Genomic DNA, 18974 nt, shown 5'->3' with positions numbered 1-18974 from the left:
CCCTACCCCCTGAGCTTTGTCCAGCAGCCACTGGAGATGATACTAATCACAGTGACACTGGCTTCTCTGTAGCCCTTTGACCTGCCAGAGTATGAGACTGTTTCTCCATCTCTGTGTATTTATTTGTTGAACAAACCTCAGAAGAGCTGCATGTGGGCCTTGAAGGCCTGATACAGCCCAGCTCTTCTGCAGGGGAACACAGGGTAGAGTTGCCTGGAAGCTGGCGAAAGCCATGAAGGAGGGGAGCCTACCACCTGGGACTCACTCAACCTCTGCCCAGCAGGACATTTGATCTGAGACCTGGGGAGTTCTGTTACTGACTCTGTGTATGGCTGAGTTAAGCTTCCAGCCTAACAGAGACTATTAGTTGAGGTGGGCTTGAGGTAGGAAGGGGCTCTGGCAGAGCGCTTTCAAGGCTCCAGAATTAAGTCGTGCACCTTGCTCCAATGCCCCTCTTACTATCTGTTTTGTTAATTGTCTGTGAGATCATGGACAAATCACTTCACCTCTTTGTGCTTAAAGAAAACTTGGAGAGGAGGAAATTTGAGATGGGAAAAAGGAGTTCTATCATGGACATGTTTAATTTGAGATGCCTATTTAAAATAGCCCCCAACATCCCTGCATCCTGCTGTTCATGCCCTGAGTAATATTTCCCCCTTGAGTGTGGTCTGAATTTAGTGACTCACTTTCAGCAAACAGAACTGGGAAGAGGTGGTGGAAGGTCCCTTCTGTGAGTAATGACAAGAAGACCACAGCTTCTGTCTTGGGTACTCTTTCTTGTTCTTCGGCTCACTTACTATGATGCAAGGCAACTGCTGTGCTGTGGGCAATCTACAGAGAGGCTCTCATGGCAAGGAACTGAGGGAGACCCCCATCAACAGTCAGTGAGAGATAGGGACTCTCAGTCTAGTGACCGGCAAGGAAGCAAATCCTGCCCACAGCCACAAAAGTGAGCTTGAAAGCAGGTCCTCTCTCAGTCACACCCTTAGGAAGAGACCACAGCCCCAAACGACAGTCTGACTACACCCTCATGAGAGAACCTGAGCCAGAGACACCCAGATAAGTGGCACCCAAATTCCTGACTCACAAGAACTGTGAGACAACACGTCTTTATTGTTTCATGCTGCTAAATGGGGTGGCGGGGCAAGGGGTCGTTTGTTACTTGGCAATAGAGAACTAATACACTCAAGTGGCTACTTGTGCTTGGAGCTTAAGGGAGAGGTCAAGGGTGGACATATATGTTTAGGAACCATTAGTGTTTGATGGCATTTGAAGCCATGGAACTGAATGATACTATTTAAGTAGAAACAGTAGCTAGAGAGGAGCAGAGGTCTGAAGAGTGAACCTTGGGGCTTCCCAACATTCAGAGTCATTGAGCAAAGGAGAGAGATTCAGCAAAGTAAGTGGGCATGAAGTGGCTGAGGTGGAAGGAGGAAGGCAGAGGGTGTGGTATTGAGAATCAGGAGGAGGTCATGTGTCAGAGGGTGGTTGAGGTCAATGCTCTTGAAGGGTCAGTCAAGGCCAAGGCAGAGGAGTGCACTTTGGCTGCGACCACATGGAGCTGGTTGGTGACCTGGACAATAGTGGTTTGAGCCGAGTGGGTCCCCCTAGAGAAGACTGAGGAAAGTGTGGAAAGCAGATGATCTGTGCAGTCAACTACGTATTGATAGCATGAGGCATGGTCAGAGAAATACGGACTTTCTCTTTCAGTTCCGGTATAACTGTGTTTGCTTTTCCATGTGGTCCCTGGTCCTGGGAGATGGCTGGCAGGAAGAGACAGAGGCTCTACAGAATGGAAGGTGGCTTTGGGGAACAGGACCCGGCTAGGGCAAGTTTGGTGGCAGAGCCAAGGAGCTCAAATTAAGACCGTTTCTTTGTATGGCCTGAGTTAGAATCTATCTTCCAGTCATTCAGCACTCACTCACTGTGCCGGGACTCTGCCAAACTGGGGTGATCTGTCATGAGGTCAGACGTCACCCCAAAGGGAGAGCATTCAGGGTCTAGGGGCAGGTTGTTTAAACGAACATCAGGGGGACCTTGCAATTAGTCAAGTGTAACAGAGGTCTGTCCTGTGCAATGGGCAACCAAGGAAAGAAGGGCCTGAGGCTTGCAAATGAAGACTTCCTGGAGGAGGTGGCCCTGAAGCAGAGGCTGAAAGGGAGTGGCTACAACTGTGCCAGGACCCTTTCCTCCCCTCCCCTGCAACCTACCTGTTCTCACTCCCTTCCGAGCTCCTGCCCCTTCTCTTCTCCCCTTTCTCTCCTCCCCTCCGCCTTCTCTCCCTCCTGCTTCCCTGGCCCATGATGAAAGGCCTTCTTGGCCTCCCAGCTGATGAATTATGCATGCCCTTCAGCGGTGTGCCTGGCATCCAATTAGGGCCTGGCCAGGTTGATAACAGAAACAGATTAAAATGTAATTCATTGAGGCTGACATTTAAGCCCCAGTGTGAATGACAGGGAAGAGAGCAAAGCTCTCCCAGAACTGTGGAGTGGGAGCTCTCAGCTACCTGCACCTGCTTAGCTCAAGCCAGGTTAGCACATGGGCCAGGCCTTCTGATGCTCCACCAGTCTGGGGAAAGGCCCACAGCAGGCTGTGAGCTAAAGCAGTTGTTTTTTAAACCTCTAATTTGGAAACAATTTGCGATTTATACAGGAGTTACGACAATAGCTCAGAGAGTTCCCAGATAGCCTTCAGTGTGAGCTTTCCCTAATGTTAACATCTTATGTAACCATAGTACAGTGATCGAAACTAAGGAATTACATGGGCACAATACCATTAACTAAACTATTGATGTTTTTCAGATTTCAGACAGTTTCCCACTAACGTCATTTTTCTGTTCCAGAATCCAGTCCAGGATCCTATATTCCAAAACAAGCTTTTGGTGCTGCCTCTACAGGGGCAGCAGTCTCTCAGCACACACCAGACCAGGGGTTCTCAAACTTTATCGGGTCCAGAGAGTCACCAGGGATTTTGCTTAAATGGCACATTCTTCCCTAGACATCCCAATTCAGCGAATCTTGGGTAGAACCCTGGCATCTGTTTGTTTTTTTAATTAAAAAAATTTTAAATAACTTAATTTATATTTGGCTGTGCTGGATCTTCATTGCTGCATGGACTTTTCTCTACTTGCAGCGAATAGGGACCATTCCAGCTTCTCATTATGGAAGCTTCTCTTGTGGTGGAGCACGGGCTTCAGTAGTTGTAGCTCCCGGGCTCTAGAGCACAGGCTCAGTAGTTGGGGTGCATGGGCTTAGTTGCTCCATGGCATGTGGGATCTTCCCGTGTCTCCTGCATTGGCAGGCAGATTCTTTACCACTGAGCCACCACGGAAGCCCCTGGTATCTATATTTTTAACAAGCACCCCAGGTAGTGTAGAACTGCTGGCCCCGACCAGCATTCCAAGTAAAGCTGGGTTGGTTCCTAGTTCTTCTGGCAAGTCAATGTCCACCAGCAGATTTTCCCTCATCCTAGCTCAGCCTTAGGACAGAACAGAGTTACCGCTAACCATCGCTTATTGCTAGATCCTGAGGGGAGGAGAGCTGGGCTCAGATGTTGACCAGGGCTAAACCCCAGGGAAGCACTGCTTGGAGAGGAGAGGAAGTAACATTTATCAGCCAGCCATAGAAGTATATATGTTTTCTTATTTAATCTGAAAAATAACCCCTATGTGAGCTGTGCCAAATCACTTCAGTTGTATCCAACTCTTTGTGACCCCATGGACTGTAGCCCACCAGGCTCCTCTGTTCATGAGATTTCCCAGGCAAGAATACTGGAGTGGGTTGCCATTTCCTTCTCCAGAAAATTGTAGGAGGCCCAGTTAAATTTGAACCTCAGAGGATACAATACTGGGAACACACTAATCTTAAAAAAATAATTGTCTTTCACCTGAAATTCATATTTTACTGGGTCCCCTATATTTTGCCTTGCAACCCTAACTAAATGATGTCCTTTGGTTGCAGAACTGGTAAGTGGGCCCGACCCAAATCTGCCTTGATGTCTGAAGCACAGTGCACCCTGTGGTCACCTGCTTGATGCCAACATCACTTGCTGGACCACCAGCAACAGGTGGTGGAGACCACGTGTATGGGTCCCCTGCTGTATCTGCAGAGCTTGGCACAGTATGGCAGTGGGTGCTTAAGAAGTATTTGTTGAATTAATCAATGCACAAATAGGCTTACTATTCTCTATTTTTTTAAAAAAGCTGCAAATTATGGTGATTAAACGGAAAGACTAAGCTGGTGGGGCAGGGGGGCAGTGATATGATGCCGATACAATGTAAGAGGAGTTTGAGGGTCCAAGGTCTCACACCCACCCCTGGGAATCCCAGCCCTTGCACTGTGAACAAGGGCAAAGAGCCAACTCTTCTCATCTCAATCTCTCAGGGCTTCTGCCTTCCCAACTGGGAAGTGGGATTGGGTCCCTTCCAGCACTAGGCTTCTGTGATTCTATGACTTTTCTTCCTAACCCCACCCTTCTGAGTAGGGAAGGATTATGACCAAACGACAGGGTTTGCTCCCAACTCCTGTGTCTTCCTCCCAGTCCACTATTTCCTACTGCTCCTCTTCTTCCTCTCCCTCATCCTCCTCCAGGGCAATTTGCTAAGCACCCCTGTGGTGCCTGGTCTTGAGTTCCTTTCCTAGAATACTGTCTTCCACACCGTCAGACCAAATCAGAAGCGCGGAGAGACCCGGCATGGCACAGTTCTTTGCAGACAAGGGAAGATGTTGGGAGCGCATTGTATCTTTTAAAATAGACCCGTTGTCGTCGGAATGTATTTTTAGCTGTGGAGAGATTGGCATGCTCTCAGTGCCACCATCTGCCAAAGGCAGTTGCTAGGCAACTGACACTGACGACAGCAAGGGGATGACTTCATGGAGGATCTGGGGACCCTGATGGCCCAATCCCTCTCCTCTGTCTAATTCCTGCATGCCGCCAGCGAGGCCCAAGGGAATCTGCATCCCTCTTCTGGGAGAGGACAGGGAGCCAGTTTAAGGCTTGTGAGCTGAGCACAGAGGATGCTGTTCATGTCACAAGGGACACTGGGCCATCACTGCCACCGTGACTGGTAGATTTTCCTGTGTGGAATCTGTAGATGCTGCTGCGTTTTAAGGCTGGGCTCTGGACTCAGTGAGCCCAAAAGGTGCATGTCCCCCTCCCCTGCAGCCCCGGAGGCACTGATCTGAACTGGAGCAGGAGCTGTTTTGAAGGTACCAGCCCCGAGCAGGCTCCATGGATAAAGCAGCCTGCTGGCAGCCAGGACCCCTGGGTCCTGGCTCGATTCAGCCTTTTGCTCTCTCTTTCTCTCTGGGTGATTTGTGGTGAGGCCCTGCCTTTCTCTGCCCACCCCCCCCCCCCATTTTGTCACCTTCAAAGTCAGGATATGGAACCAGATAAAATACATTTATAGGGATAAAAAGCAGAATAACCAGAGAGCACAAAAAAACCTGGGTTCAGATCTTGACCTTGCCCCCTTACTGCCCCTGTGTGACGTCACACAGGACCCTGAGCTCCTGAGTGCCTCAGTTTCCCAATCTGTAAATGGCAACAGTGACATTCACTGTGTTGTGCAGAGTCAGCAAAGCAGCACATGGAAAATAAGCAGAGCACCTTTATTATGGAGTCCAGTAAATGGGTAGATTTTATTTCATTTCTGTAGCAGAAACTACAGAGTGGCCACGGCACCCGTCTCGTCTCCTCCAGATTACTGCTTCAAGCAGCGTACGCTTCCAGCCCGCCTTGCCGCTCTGTGGTCACTAAGGACACATGAGAGGAGAGGGTGGGTGCCACTTCGATGTCACTCACTTGTAGCAAATTGCCTCCCAGCACGTCCTCTTTTTCCCTTCCTACAAGCCAGGGCATGGCTATGCCACGACACCTCTTTGGCTGTGCCGAGCAGGATGGCATGCTGGGAGTGGTGGAGGGCTGACAGGGCAAGAGATTGGAGGGAACCTGGGTCCCGGTATTGAGACTAGGACTGAGTGCATGTGGTTTGCTTTGGAAGGCTCAGGGCACTGGCAGGTGAGTGGGGAGGTGACAAAGGGAAGAGAAGGCAGCCAGTAAAGGCCAGCTACCACAGTGGATGACCAGGGGTGAGTTCCATGGGGAAGTTCTGAGAAACAGTGTAGAATACAGCCTTCAGAGCTAGCCACGGGTGGAGGAACTGGGCCATATTTATGCCCACACCCATCAGTGTCAGGGCAGGGGTTGGGGAGAACTAGTTCTCAGGCACTTCCAGTCTTCTGTGTACTGGTGGGCCAAGTGAATGTCATCAGGCTGAGGGCAGCCCTCTGCCAAAGATGCAGGTGCTGGCTTTGGGCATGGGCCCAGTAAGGGGACCCAAGGGAATGTAAGCCCAGAACCAGAAGCTTCAGCTCTGGTTCTGCAGAAAGAGAAATAAACTCCTATGTTCCTCAAGCCACTATATACTGAGGATTCTTTGCAGCTTAACCTTGACCCTAATGTAATTTCCAAATACTATGCATATGGAAGCTTTCGGTTTTATGCAGTCTCTCCAAGCTCCTGGACCCCTGGATAGTCACAGAGGTTGTCACAGTTAAGGAAACAAGGTTCATGCTAAGGAGCACACTTATCTCAACAGAGCATACAGCCTTTGGTATCTCTGGGGCTCGGGCAGTACATGGTGTATGTCCTCAGAGAAGGGGCAAATGGGTGTGGACCGGCATAGTCACAGAACCTGAAACTTTACCTGCTGGAGACTACGGGAAGAGATGAGGTGCAGGGCATCCTCACTGAGCTGTGGGATGGCTCCGCTGTTGGGTGGGGGGCACACAGGTACCTTGGCTCAAATGACTGTTGTGCTGGTACAACAGTGGTCTTGAACTGGTAGATGCTGGATTTGGGTGCATTGTGCATTTAGAGGAGTGGGCTACAGGGCGCCTCTTTGCTGGAAGTGAGTGGTGGAGGGGGACCAGCCACAGGGCACGTGGCTACCGTTAGCTGGTGCCCCTCAGCCCACACCTGATGCCTCTGCTGTCCAGCTGGTGTGTCAGGGCTCACTGAGGCTGTGGCTGCCCAGCAGAGTGAGGGTCCTGTAGTGCCTTGGGTGACCAGCTGGGGCCAGGCACTCCTGTGAGCAGTGCCTCCCACTGTCTCAGCATACAGTGAACATGCCAACTTCTTGGAAGGCAGAGCTGGGAGCCCCCTAGAGATGATCTTTTCTAGCCTGTCATTTTGAGAATGGTGGCACTGAGCCCAGAGAAGGCAATGAACTCCCAAGGCCAGTAGAGGAACCTGAATCCAGATTTCCTGATTTCCCAAAGTTGGGGGATGCAGCTGACATAAAGATAGGGTGTGTATGTGTGTGTGTGTGTGTGTGTGTGCTCAGTCACGTCCAACTCTGCAACCCCCTGGACTGTAGCCCTCCAGGCTCCTCTGTCCATGGAATTTTCCAGGCAAGAATACTGGAGTGGATTGCCATTTCCTACTTCAGGGAATCTGCCCCACCCAGAGATTGAACCTGTGTCTCTTGTGTCTCCTGCATGGGCAGGTGGATTCTTTACTGCTGTGTGCAGGCCTCAAATCTGCTGTTGGCCACTTCTGAGCCATTTCTCCACTTGTAGGACCCTTTAAAAGTTTGTTATTTATTTGGCTGCACCAAGTCTTAGTTGCAGCATGTGGGGTCTTCATTCTTCATAGAAGCATATGGGATCTAGTTTAGGCATACAAACTCTTAGTTTCAGTATATGGGATCTAGTTCCCTGACCAGGGATCAAACCCAAGCCCCCTGCATTGAAAGTGCAGAGTCTTGGCTACTATTTCATGGACCTCAGAATTTGAAGAGCACTCAAGAGATGATCAGGTCAGGTCTCTCTGTCTCCAGGCGTGCGTGCATCCTCAGCTATGGCAGCTCACTCGAGGCCACCTTTCCTTGCCCTTCAGACACCATAGCTCCTCTCTGCCACCTCTGTGTGTCCTACCACAGTGGTCTGCCAGTTCTCCTTGGTGTCTTACTGCAGTCATTCCTGCTTCACTTTTGGTTTGATTTATTTTAACCTCTAGATACAGGTTGGTTTTGCTACATTATGCATTATGACAGTGAGGAGTGGGTTGAAATCCATGAATTCGCCCTCACTTTCTTTCCTATTTCCATGGGAAAGGGGGTGGAGGGAAGGATCCAGCCCCCCACCTCCAGCCCCCATGGACTGAGAACAAGTAGATGAGGACTGTCCACCCAGACCCCCAGGTCCCAGTCATCCCCAAGGCTCTGGAGGGAAGGGTGGAGGGCAGTGTCTTTCAGAAACCAGTGGGCTCTACAGCCTGACCCAACCCCAGGCAAATGAAAGTTGCCCTTTTCTGCTTTATTACAATCCCATCACTTCTCCTCCCTCCTCCAACCTATAAATATGGAACATTTTTTTCTTCTGTTCTAGATTCTCTTTGCGTTTTATTCTCTTCGGGAAAATATGAGCATTTTCTTTGTTCTCTTTGAGCAGTTTGTGCCTGGAATGGAGAGAAGGGAAGAAGAAGGGGTGTAGCCTTCACCCGTCAAGGGAAAGGGGTGGCTCCCTTGTAGCCAGTGCTGGGTGCCTTTGCCCCTTGTGGGTGGGGAGGTGGAGAGGCCTCTGTAGGGCAACCTTTTTGGGGAATCAGATTATGAGTCAAGGTGCTTATGGCCCGTGCAAGATATAAGGTGGACTAAACTGTGAGCAGAGAGAGCATCCTGGATTTACAGGTAGCAAGCGAGATGGGAAAAATTAGCATGGACTCTAGGAATTAAGAGAGAACACTGTTGGAACAAGAAGTCTCCATTGGAGGCTGACAGATAGGATCTGGGCAAGGTGAGAGGAGAAGCAGGAACAGGAAGCATTCATGTTCAGGGGTGGGGGGCCAGGATGGTGAAGAAAGCAGGGGTCCTGTGCTTGAAGGAGTAGGAGCAAGCCTGGAGGGGTGGCTGATTTCAGGGGTAGATGGACAAGGGCTATGGGAGGGAACAAATTGGAAAAGAATTTGTCCACCCTGCAGGGCAGGGTGAAGAGAAGACAAAGCCAAGTGCAGACCAGAGGCCAGTTAGTCACACCAGATCACTGATGGCCTAAGGCTTCAGGGAATGATGGGACATCCATGTCCTATTTCTGAGAGCTGTTGGGGAGGTATGGGGGTGGGGATGGAGGGACCCAGTGAGTGGAGCCCAAAGAAGAAGTATAGGTGGTTTCCTGTGGCGTCTGGTGTGCCTCAAACCGCAGGAGGCCTGGAGATATCCTTACAAACCTTCTACGCAGCACATCTGTGAGGATCAGTGACAGAGCTTGATGGTGGGGGCAGGGAGGGGGACTTGTCCTGCTGTCTGTCCCTCCACCCCTGCCCCCCACTCTCACTCCAAGAATCCCTGGGATGAGTGAGCCTGCCTTGCCACACCCCGGGAGAGTGTCCTTGTCAAAGTGATGGGGCTCATCTGAAAGAAATGAAAGCACTCTGAGCAGAAGTCTTCTGCAGTTTTATTCTGAAACGTGTTGCCCACAGGATGGAATTCTCCATTCCTTCCCATAGCATTTGAAGCTCCTGATAAATTGACCCTGACCCAATGTCCTATTCTCATTTCTCATCATTGTCCTATATCATCATTGTTATCTTCATCACATGAATAATTAAAATCAACTAGCTTTTATTAAGCATCTATGTGCCAGGAATTCTTCTAGGCATTAAACATGTGATAACATTTCGTCTTTATCACAACGTCAGCTCTTTGCAACCCCATGGACTGTAGCCTGCCAAGCTCCTCTGTCCATGGGATTTCCCAGGCGAAACTATCGGAGTGGGTTGCCATTTCCTCCTCCCAACCCAGGGATCGAACCCGCATCTCTAGGAACTATTATCCTCTCCATCTTACAAGAAGAGACACATGAGGCACAAAGAAATGTACTGGCCTCAGATCTTTCCAGCAGCCTGTGACTCAACAGCAGATACATCTGACACTGAACTTCTCGCGTTCCATGCTTGCCCACACCTGGCAGACTTTCCCCAGGCTGTTCCCCCCAGCCCGAACTGCCTCCTCACCTCTCAGCTTCTCTCCACCTGATGGACAAGCACACAAGACCTACCTGCAAGCCCTAACTTAAAAATCGCCTCTTGTAGAAACTCTTCTGCAGCTTCCTGGGGAGCGCTTTCTCTCGGCCTCCCCAGCACACCCTGATTATGATGTTAGTCACATCGGGCTTCTGGTTTTTGTTCATGTGCCTGTTATTTCCCTCAAAGGAAGAGATGACTCTTTTGAAAAATTTTTGCACCATGAAGGAAACAGTTAATGACATTCAAAGAAACTAAAGGAACTACATTTTGTTTAGCTTCATGCCTTTTCTCTTCCTTCCCCCTCCCCACCTCCCCAGTCTAGGTATGAAGCAGGGGTGCAATAAATATTTGTTAAATGGAGACATCTTTCCGGCCCCACTCAGCTTTTTTTCTGACCAGCCCATTCCCAACTCTGTGCTGTGTGGGAGAATCCAGACGTCTTATACAGCTGCAGCTCAGTGTGTCCCTTTTGGCTGGAATTCAAGGAGCAATTACAGACAAATAAGTATTATTACAACTGGCATCAATCAGCATCCCTCTCCTCAAACGCTGTCACCAGGAGACAAGAGTGATCTCAGCTAGACACTGTCTGGTTTAAGCCCAAGTGTCTTTTTTGGTGCCTAGGGCGTGTGTAATCCTCAGAGGGGCCGCCCCCACCCCCGCCCCAACATTGACCATTTGTAACAGTCCATATAGTCTGAGACTACAGGTCCCTAGAGGCAGATAGACCTGAATCTGAATCCTGACGGTCACTTTTTCTCTCTGTGAATTTGGACAAGGGGCTTAACTTCTTTGAATTTCAGTGTTCTCACTGGTCACATAAAATCAATTATTCTTCCCAGGGGTGTTGTAGCAAGGATTAAATGAACTGGCACACTTAAAGTGTCAAAAGATTTCCCAGGAAATTAATAAATTAAAACTTCCTTTTCCTCTTATGTGTGCATGCTAAGTTGCTTCAGTCATGTCCAACTCTTTGCGACCCCATGGACCATAGCCTGCCAGGCTCCCCTGTCCATGAGAGAATACTAGAGTGGGTTGCCATGCCCTCCCCCAGAGGATCTTCCCTACCCAGGGATCAAACCCATATCTCTTATGTCTTCTGCAATGGCAGGCAGGTTCTTTACCACTAGAGCCCTCTGGGAAGCCCTCCCTTTCCTCTTCTCAATTATTATTGTTTCTCTCCTCTGTACTAGGGTTATGGTCTATAATCATGAGGGCTTTGTGTCAGCAGCTATTAATAGATGGTAAGTCCCAACATTATCTACAGTTTGAAGCTTCTTGCAAAGCACACTCTTCCCCCCAATCCCTCTTCAAACCCCACTGACCCCAGGCCTCTGACAGCTGTGGATGGTGCCTCTGATAATCCCACTTCATTGTGAATATCTTTCTGGGGAAGGTTTAAATAAACAATCATTTTATAGGATGTTGGTCAGGACTGAGAGGTGAAACCAAGGTGATGTCTTCTTTCATCTGCCTTCCTGTCTCCTATGGGAAGGGCCTTAGAAGGTCAGTCCTGATGGGCAGTAAAGTTGTGCCATCACTTCCCCCCTGGGGGTGGAAGACAGGCCCCTTGGACACTTGACCAAACTGGACAGAAGGCAGCATGTAAGAAAATTTCTACTGCCCATTCCATGTCCCATTGATCACAGCCCCCCAAAATGTCCAGTCACCATTGCAGAGTGGATGCTCACCTCTCTCGTTCCCTGACACTGGTGCCCTGGCCTGCCAGGTGATGAAGCTTCTATTTCCTTCTAAATAGAGCAGAGGATGTCGAAAATCTTCCATGGCTTCTGGCAGGTGAAGGATCAAAGCGGTGCTCAGCAGCCAGAGGCACAGTCAAAAAGGTGAAGATCAAAGGGAATGGGCTTCATTTGAGAGCAAACTCTCCTGTTCCTCATTACAGTCCTCGCCAAGGCTTCTGTCACCCTGCGCTGCAAGGAACAAGGATGAGGAATGTGGGCGGCGGCTGGCTGCTGAAGCCGCGTGCTGACAGACAGACAATCTTGGGACAGCTGCAATGTCATTGTGAGCCTTGCAATTAAAATAAAATCCATCGACTTATAAGACAAAAACAGAAATCAATACTAGTTGGATCTGAAAAACCAGTTCATTCCAAGAGCCCTTTGGTTGGCCTAAATCCTCCATTTAAATGGGTGGTGGGAGTGTTTGCCATGGAAACCATCAGAGGGAAGCTGAGGGAACCCAGGTGTTGGCAGGTGATTGCAGACTGTTGCTGGCACCCACACAGCAGGGGGCATAACTGAGGCCTAGATAAACAGGAGATCCAGAGAGGCTGGAGCAGAGGCTTGATGTGTTTTGTAAGGGGAAGGCCTCCTCACTGAGGATGGGGCATCTGCTTTCCAAGCTGTATAGTCAGCAGCTTCATGTATTTTGTCTGTATGAGTTTAACTCTACGGTGAAGTTTTGTTTCTTTAACAAAACAAAACTTTAATTAGGTTGCCCATGAGGTATCTGCTCGCTGACTTCATTTCCCTCCTTGTGTAGGTATGGAGAGGTAAGCCGCACTTCCCATAACTCAGGCAAACCCCTCCCTGTCTTCTTGCCTCAATTTCCCCATGAGACACACAGTAAGGATGTGCAATCAAATGAGCACTTCCTTGATGCACTCTTTAGAGAAGTAATTGAACGAAACTTGGAAGATCCCCTGGAGAAGGAAATGGCAATCCACTCCAGCACTCTTGCCTGGAAAATCCCATGGACGGAGGAGCCTGATAGGCTACAGGCCATAGGGTTGCAAAGAGTCGGACACGATTGAGCGACTTCACTTTCTTTCTTTCTTTCTTCTTTGGGTGAGACATTGGGCAGGTGGGATGTAAATGTCCTGGTACTAAGATGAATGTGTGCAGGTTAAATTCAAGTTGGCAGGCAAGCTGCCTTGGCGTTTGGCTGCAGAGTGAGGGCAAGTTTGACTCCTGTTCCTCACCCCAAATCTGCACAACTTGGCTTGCTTCTTTCCCCCAAGACAGTCTCTAAGGTTCTTCCCGGCTCTGACAAGGAAAGCGCTCCTGTAGGCTGTGTCCTTTGCCCTTAGAAGTAGCCATGGCATTGCAATTTCATTTTTCCTGGAGGACAAGTTCCCTGGACTCCTGAAGACCCCTGCACAGGCTTTATTATGGGGGGATGGTACTGGGTCGCTTCTTTCAGAGTGAAAGTCTCCTTGTCCATCTGAGGCAGTTATTATTCCTTGAGAGGAAAGCACAAAGGCCCAATGTGCTTCTCATCCGCCTTTTCTCTCTTGATCAACATGAGCGGGTATTAATCTCACTTAATTCCCTGCAGCTGGCCTTTACTTTGCATGGCTGTTTGGGAATAAAGTTTTTTTGTCCTGCACCCCCTCTTTTCTTTCTTTTTAAGCAAACACATTTTCTTTTGAGTTCTGAATGAATGCCATTCCAAGTTTTCAGTGGGAAGCAGCCGTCTCTGAAACATTCTCCTGGGACAGGACATTAGAGCAGTAAATAGGAACAAAGCCATTTCCTGTGGCTGGAGAAATGAGCCTGGGTGGAGGCTTCTGTGTTGATGGGAAGGGTTAACAGGGACTCTGTTCAGGTCTAGATCCATGCTTACTTGCTGTGTGACCTTGGGAAATCCCCTTATCCTCTCTGGGCCACATTTTTGCCATCTGTGCAATCAGGAGTTTGGATTTGATTAATGATTTCAGTATCTAAGAATACTTTGGAACCCTTTATTAAGTTGAAATCTATACAAAGGCAATATGGATCATGTGAAATTGCCATTTGTTGTTGTTGTCCTGTCGCTAAGTCGTGTCCGACTCTTTGTGACCCCAAGGACTGCAGCAGGGCAGGCCTCCCTGTCCATCACCATTTCCCAGAATTTGCACAAATTCGTGTCCCTTGAGTAGGTGATGCTATCCAACCATCTCATCCTCTGTCGTCCCCTTCTCCTCCTGCCTTCAGTCGTTCCCAGCATCAGGGTCTTTTGCAGTGAGTCAGCTTTTCACATCAGGTGGCCAAAGTATTGGAGCTTCAGTTTTAGCATCAGTCCTTCCAATAAACATTCAGGGTTGATTTCCTTTAAGACTGACTCGTTCATATGGTTTAGGGCAGGGTTTCTCAGCCTCCGCACTGTTGACCCTAGAGGTGGATAACTGTGGGAGGCTGCCCTGTGGAATGGATGGCAGCATCCCCGGCCTCTACTCACCAGATGCCAGTAGCACTCCCCAAATTGTGACAATCACAAATGTCTTCAGACATTTCCACTTGTCCCTGGGGGAGGGGAGCAAAAATTGCTCCTGATTGAAGCCCACTATTTTAATCCAATAAAACAGTGAAAAGGTGAGAGTCTCCTTTGAAGGGAGATGGGAGGGAGTGTGATGTGGATCCATTCTCCATTCTCCATTGCCCCAGAGGCTCTTCTGACACACTAGTGTTTTAGGAGACACAATGTAAAAACTTACAGACTCAGAATCCCAGTTGTCTCTTAGCTCAGAATTGCCATGTGAATCTAGGGCCCCATTTCCAAGTCAGATTTTCAGTTGGAAAGGCAGAGGAGGGGGCTCTGGAGGGACAGTCAGTCACCTCCTCAGTGCTCCCAGCTCCCATTCTGGAAGGATGTGTAGCACTGCAAGTGCTTTTTCTGGGCATCTTCATTTGGACACCGTCTCCAGGAAGCCTTCCATCATAATGCCAATGAGAGAACATACTCTCAACTCCTGTGTCGATTCTGAAAGCACCATTTGGAACCAGTTAAGTGGAACCATTCTTTTCCACCTAACTGAGCTGTCCTTTCCTTGCTATAGGCTCAGACAGCTTTCAAGATCTTTGAGATGCTGGTGTCCAGTATTTGATCCACACTGAGGTGTCTCCAGGCCCTCACCACAGAACCTCAATCTCAGTGTCCATCTGTCACATTAGTTGTGGGTTGATTGAACCTCTGCTTCCTCATTTATGAAATGCAGCCATTAAGACATCCATATAGGATAACTGAGAAGAGGAGATTAAATTACCTACTTAAGTGCCTTCACTGTGCAAGGCACACAGTGATCTCTTGGGACGCGGTCATGAGTGTGACGACACCTGTAAATTTCAGTGTTGGCACCACCACCCCTAGTTTCCTTGTTCAGACTATCTTCCCAGGAAGCCCCCAGCCTCTCCCATGGTGGCAGAGACCTAGCCAGATTGCGGCAGGGGCTTCTGTGCCCTAGCTGCCCCTTAGGGACATATCTCATTATTAGGATAAAACCTTTCTTCCATAATTAGAGATGAGGCTTTAAAGGACTTCTTACTGAATTTCAATTTCCAAGTCTATTGAAACAACCTCTTGAGGTTTTATCAATACATTCATTCTGCCGAATTTTTTGTGTTTAGGATGAGCCATTATACTTTGGAGGCTTCCTCCTTTAGTCTCTTATTTGCCTTTATTTTGCTTCAGGTATGTCTTTCCCCAGATAAAAATAACCATTTTTTTCCAATTATAAAAATATTACTTGCTCATTACAAATAAAGTTTCAAACAATATGGAAAAGTATAAAGTAAAGATCACTCTGGTTCCTGTTTTGAAGATCTACCTGCTTTTGACATCTTGTGACCCACCTTTCAGAGTTCCTGAATACACTTACACATGATTTTACATCCATGCACTCAGGAAATACTCACTATTTGCTTTTACCTTTTTATCAAAATATACCATATATCATGTATATGGAAAAGTGCACAAATCCTCAGTATACAAATCAAGTTTTCACAAATTTTTGCTCATGCAACCACATCACACAGATCAAAATGGAGAGCATCCCCATTACCCGAAGCCTTGCAGTCATTACCTACCTCACCAAGGCAACCACTGTTCTGACTTCTGCCACCATAGATTAGCCTGACTGTATTTGAAATTGAGATTATGGGACTAATGCACTGTGTAATCTTTTTGTGTCTGGCTTTTAAAGTTTGACATTGGGAGAGACATTCATTTCATGGCATATAGCAGCAGTTCATTCTTTTTCATTACTGTATGGTATTCCACTTATGGCTAGACCACAGTTATTTATCCCAGTAATACATTTGTTTACTTATCCTACTGATGCCAGAAATTTGAATTCATTCCAATTCTCTACTTTTACAAATAATTCTGCTATGCACAGTAAAGTAGCTTTCTAAAGCCTAATGGTAAAGACATACTGTCATCTGTAAGTGCCTCTTAAGCAAAAAGGAAACATGGAGATATCTACCCCATGCTGAGTTCTGATTTTTTTTCCCCATTGTACACTGAGAGGCTTGAAGGCAATGTTTTCCTGGGGTCCTTCCATCAGGCAAATAAGGGGATTCTGGGAACACATCGCTACATCCAGGCTCCTACCTGGTCCTTCTTCAGGCTAAGGCAGATATAGTAGCCAGGGTTCTCCAGAGAAACAAGAGACACTAGGATAGATAGGGAGAGATATGTAAGAGGAGAGCAGTTGTAGAAGCTGGTTCACGTAGTTATGGAGAACTGGAAGTCCCACGACCTGCTGTCTGCTGGTGGTATAATTCAGTCTGGGTCTGGAGGCCCGAGAGCCCCAGGGGGCCGCTGACATCAGTCCTCATCCACGTCCAAAGGCCAGAAGCACAGATGTCTGAGGGCAGGAAAAAACAGGTATTTCAGTTCATGCAGAAAGCAGATTTGACCTTTCTCCACTTTTTTTTTTTTGTCCTATTCAGGATCATGGATTAAAAGATGCCCACCCACATTGGTAAGGGTGACTATCTTTACTCAGTCTACTGATTCAAATGCTAATCTCTCCCAGAAACACCCTCACAGACACACCCAGAAACTATGCCTTACCAGCTCTCTGGGTCTCCTTTAGCCCAGTTAAATTGACACATAAAATTAATCATCACAGCTGGCTTCCACTCAACACATCCATTCGGTTTAGGTGTTGATGGACTTCTAAGAAAGATGAAGCAGGGAGTTCCCTGGCAGCCCAGGGGTTAGGAATCCACACTTCCATTGCAGGGGCACAGATTCGGTCCCTGGTTGGGGAACTAAGATCTCACATGCCTCTTGCAGGACCAAAAAAAAAAAAAAAAGACAAAGCAAACCTTCATCTTGGACCCCTCTAAGACCCTGGGTCACTTACAGGGTCCCAGGACCACTTCTTCCTCTTCCCCCAAAGCCCCAGCCCTGGAGGTGTCTTGGCCTTTGGTCAAAGTAAAGAACAAATCGCTCTCCCTGCATCCCACTTCCTGCTGGCTCTCCCTTCCCCTGCTTCCAAGAAAAGTGCTTTGTTTCCCACAGAGGACAGCAGGGAGTAGTCCCTGGTAGTTAGATGCTCTTGGCATGGGCTTTAGAGGAGCAGAACACTTAGCAGTCCCCTGGAGACACAAGCTGAAGAGGAGCAAAATGAGAGCTCTTTGCACACAAGTGAGCAGTCCAGGCCTCACTCAGGAATGTGGGAATGCTGCCGTGGCTCCAGTCAATAGAAAATCCAAGTCTGTGAACCCATTCCTTGGGATGAGTACCACTTGCCCTGGGGGCAGATTATGAGTTGAAAACACAGGTTTTCTAATAGAGTTTTACTTTCAAATGCTGACTGTCCATTCAGCATCCAAGACCTTGGGCAAGATAATAACTTTTGAAACCACAGTTTTGTTATGTTTAATATAAGGATAAACCCCATCTCCTAGGGTAGTCATGAGGATTAAATGAGGCAATGCCTGCCACCCTTTTGGTCCACAATGCTTGCATATTGTAAGGTGGCACCCTGAATCTGTGTAGAGAACAGTGGTCAGGAGTCAGGAACCTGCATTCTGGTCAAAACTGACCCTCTATAACTCTGCGTGACCCCAGCGCTCTGATGAGGTTGACTTTGGGAATCTCTAGATCCCTCCTAGTTGTAATTCTCTTGGAATCAGTACAGCCATAGTTGTTGCCTCCAAAATCAAATTGCAGTATAAGATAGGGGATGAAACTCAGAAGTTAGGGAACTAAGTACTTAATTCCCTTAAGCCTTAATTCTGTCCTGTATAGAATGGCAGTAATAATATCCATTTCATACAGTTGTAGGTAGGTTAATTAAAGCAATGTATGTAAAGCACTTAGCACAGTGAAAGCCATGATAATAATAACAAAACAGTAAATATTACATGGTTGTATAATATTAATATGATCACTCATAAATAATTTAAATAATTAATTTCCTCCAGCTGGAAGGAGCTGAACTTCTAAAGCTTAACTCATGACACTTAATTTCATGACAATCATTGAAAGTAAAGGAAAATATTGCAATGTAACTACCCCAAACTTAGAATAAAAATATAATGTTCTTTGATGTTGATAATGCTAAATTAGCATGCAGAGACCTCACTGTACACAAATGGTGAGAGAATCTAGCCTGAACTCTTTCTGGGTTCCCTAACCCCCTGTTCAGTTCTGGAGAACCAGTGATAATCCCTGGATTATCAAGGCATGGTTTGGGAGCAAGAGGCTTGCAGGGTCAACTGCCAGTCAGCTAGGAGACCCTGACTCTGAGGGTTAGGTGGCTGTCGGCTGGAACAATGGGGACCCTGGGCCTCAGAACATTGTTCTGGCAGGCTGGCCAGACTGATTCAACACAAGGGAATGGCAGGGTCCCAAAGGGCAGCAAGAGAAGGAAAACCCCAATATATAGATATTTTTCAAATCTCTGCTTGTGTTATATTTGCTGTTGTTTAATTCAAAGTGAAAGTGTTAGTCGCTCAGTCATGTCCCACTCTTTTCGACCTCATCAGCTGTAGCCTGCTGGGCTCCTCTGTCCATGGACTTCTCCAGGCAAGAATACTGGAGTGGGTTACCATTTTCTTCTCCAGGGGATCTTCTTGACCCAGGGATCAAACCGGCATCTCTTGCATCTCCTGCATTGGCAGGCGGGTTCTTTACCATCTGAGCCACCAGGGAAGCCCACAAAGTAAATCACATGGCCAACCTCTGAGTCACTGTAGAAGAGTCAATGCCAT

The 18974-nt window shown here is 47.9% G+C and overlaps 1 protein-coding gene across 1 annotated transcript in view; it reads left to right on the top strand.

The window, feature by feature from the left end:
• Window positions 1–18974, top strand: part of CES5A (carboxylesterase 5A) — a 272768-nt gene that overhangs the window by 212581 nt on the left and 41213 nt on the right. The window lies entirely within an intron of this gene.

This window comes from Bos indicus x Bos taurus, chromosome 18, assembly GCF_003369695.1.
Source record: "Bos indicus x Bos taurus breed Angus x Brahman F1 hybrid chromosome 18, Bos_hybrid_MaternalHap_v2.0, whole genome shotgun sequence".
In the NCBI taxonomy this organism is placed as follows: domain Eukaryota; kingdom Metazoa; phylum Chordata; class Mammalia; order Artiodactyla; family Bovidae; genus Bos; species Bos indicus x Bos taurus.
The sequence above is the reverse complement of the archived record's forward strand: the minus strand, read 5'-3'. Positions and strand labels throughout refer to the sequence as shown.